Source organism: Hesperophylax consimilis, chromosome 2, assembly GCF_061612785.1.
Source record: "Hesperophylax consimilis isolate HC1 chromosome 2, BYU_Hcon_1.0, whole genome shotgun sequence".
NCBI classification, from domain to species: domain Eukaryota; kingdom Metazoa; phylum Arthropoda; class Insecta; order Trichoptera; family Limnephilidae; genus Hesperophylax; species Hesperophylax consimilis.
Window position 1 is genome coordinate 29,156,078 of NC_142837.1, and position 3,092 is coordinate 29,159,169.

Here is a 3,092-nt window from a genome sequence, read left to right on the forward strand (position 1 = left end):
ACTTACCACGTATGTGCGCTAGGCCATCGAAATGATTGTAAAGGGGATATTCCATTTGATTGTTTTACATGTATACCGCTCAAGTGACCCAACTGCCAGGAGCCAATGAGACTGGCATCTTCAATTAGGGCATATGCCCTGTGCAAAGACCACCGTTCAGAATCGAAAAATTGACTCATGTGACTTAAGCCGCATTCGATGACCAGATCTGAATAGCAAGGTATTTCCGAGCCTTCATCTTGCCCATCATTCCGTTCTCTACTCCATTCAGCCTCACAGCATACGTATTCCACTGGCTCTGAAAATTTGGGAACTAGATTATAAATATTAAATAAAAAAATTCGAAACAGTTGAAATTCCATTTCAATATTATTTTTTTTTATTAAAAACCTTTTTTCCATTTGTTTATAGATTGAAAAAGTTATGAAGGTTTTCGATTTTGAAAATTCTTAAGTACTAATTTATTTATTTGTAAGAAACAAACAGCTTGAATACATCGTTAGAATACACATAATGATTTAATTAATGTTAAGCAAAACAAATCACACAAGCGCCCTAGAGGTGATTTTTCGTAACGACGCTATATAAATTAGCAAAATATTATTATAATAATTATTTGGAGGCAATACTGCGCTAAGCAGCTAAAGTATTGTTACTATTTTCTTGTCATAGTATGTCAATGGCGCCGATATTTAAACTAATTCAGGTGCCATTTGCTTCAGGGCTGGGTTCTTTTCCGCCTTCATTGATAAAGAAAATAAAACAAAAATGTTAGAATTTTAGTAAAAACTTTCATTATTTAATGAGATCCTGAATCCTAGCTCAGTTAGCATGATAGTTATTTTAGTAAACACTTTCATCATTTAATGAGATCCTGAATCCTAGCTCAGTTACGGGCTTTTTCACCAAACCCTTATAAAGTTTATCATAACTATATGTCACATAAAATTATGCATACGATAAAGTTGCTCATAAACCTAGGTGCGTTTCACCACAGAAAACAAGGTCCCACGCAGCTATTAGACGAATCTCTCTGGCAACAGCGCTTTTATAATGTCTAATGCAACGCCTGTCTTTAAAATGCGATTGTTTCTATGGAATTGCAAACGTCAAAACGGTAAACAGACGTGGTTTATTTATGCAGACGACATTTCTGCCCAATTCATTCTTGGTAAGTACAATAGTTTTTGGTATTGTTAATTATTATGCGATCTTACTAGAGATTTGAGTCGAATTAAAAGATTTGTCTTATTTTTCAGGATGAATAAACGAGATCGAAGCATTAATTTTACGAAAGACGAGTGACAGTGTAAACAAACTACTTGAATATAGCGACGCGGTGATGTCCTTAGGAGATAACGGCATCAGGTATTATAATATTACAAATGAGGATGTTCAAAGTCACACAATGTCACGCAATGATTCTTTTGAATTATTGTTCTTCCTGTTAATCCCTAAAGCCTTGCAACGTGCATCTCGAACTGTCAGAATTCAGATTCCATATAAATTCGCTATTTTTTAATATATTTCAAAATAAAATACTGTTCTTGAATGTGGATTAAAGACTCTCAGTTTTGTGCAGTACAAATCGACTTATGCACTTAAAAATATAAAATTTTTGAACTCAAACATTTATAAAGTCACTTACAAATGGTTTTTTCATCATGAAAACTGTAATTACTACTTTACACGAAACAAAAAATGTATTTAATTAGACAAAGATGTTATGAAAGTTATTGTCCCTTAACTTTTTTTAATTTAATATGAAAATTTGCAAACTTCGACAAATATTTATCAAACGCTAAATGTTTTTTCATAGAATTATTTGAATTCTCTCGGGAGCGTTTATAGTAAATTACTAAAAACGCACTATTCTCTCTTATACTTCCAGATAACCCGAATGCCATTGCAGAAGAGGTACTCATGGAGGTGTTCTCCATAGAAGAAGATAAAGACGAAGCATTCCTCGATAACCGCCCACTTCCAGGGCTATTTTTGGATACGCAGTCTCCGATCCAGAAGCCCCCGCCTCAGACCTTATGCCGTGGGATAGTTGGCCCATCCCCCTGCTTCGCACGCCTCGATGATCAAGCAGCCGCAGCCGGTGTCTGCTGTGAGGCGGCCACTGCCTCAAATAAGCCGCCGTCTCGTTAAACAGAATTCCCCAGACTCCAGAGGGTCCTGATACTTGAACACAATTGAGGAAATAGGAGGAAGATGATAAGAGGCAATTGAAACTGAAAAGCACAATTAAAAATTGCAATAATAAATTAATGTTTTTTTAATTCCATTCCCTTTTAACAAATATATATTTTTAATACATAATTATTTACAAATATAGAACTTAAATTATAATAGATTATTAAACAATAAACATTATTCAATGATCTCGTGACTGGATCCAATCTACCTCTCCTGGAAGCAGTTGAATCTAATAATTAAATTGGCATAGCAGATTACTTGCGTGTTCATGCAGAACACACCATTTCTGTTGAGGCGTACTTCAGCATTTTTTCACCTGAAATAAGAGAAAGTAATTTCAGTAATCAACATTATTATTTCAGTGCAATGGCAATGCCATCAGGCGACAACACTGTGCTTGTCACTTGCCCGATGAGTCTTGTGAATGAAGTTGGCTAGCGCTTTCATCATTTTAATAGTCTTCATTGATTCTAATGACTATTTATCACTATAGTATGTACTACTGTAGTATGTTATTGAAGTAGCAAAGATTCTTACTTGGTGACATTGCGATTTGCAACATGTTTGCAGGATAGCCTTTAGGAACTGATCCAAATTATAAATAAACCTCTTTTGGGAGCCAGGTCCTAAGGGAAGTGAACGTACACTGGACGGAGGTGTACAATAGCCTCCTAGCACTTCTTTTTGGTGCAGCATTAATCCTGAAAACAATTATATTATGGTGTATCTATGTACAATGCTTGTAGCAGGATATAATAATATATTATGTGGGCACACAAAATAACATTACACACAGTAACTAACGTCACTGGGTACATACACTGTTATTATTTGAGTACAGCTATTTCGTTATGTATTTGTATTAAAATAACATACCTGGTGGTGGTTCT

General features: G+C 35.0%; 1 long non-coding RNA gene across 2 annotated transcripts; it reads left to right on the forward strand.

Annotated features, from left to right (window-relative positions):
* Positions 1–926: 926 nt before the first annotated feature.
* Positions 927–2,243, forward strand: LOC149425889 (uncharacterized). 2 transcript variants are annotated; one of them, XR_016304263.1, is made up of 3 exons: positions 927–1,171; positions 1,260–1,368; positions 1,892–2,243. It is a non-coding gene; the product is annotated as an uncharacterized LOC149425889 (long non-coding RNA). The 2 variants fall into 2 exon arrangements; XR_016304264.1 differs by having other exon boundaries at positions 927–1,368.
* Positions 2,244–3,092: the final 849 nt, after the last annotated feature.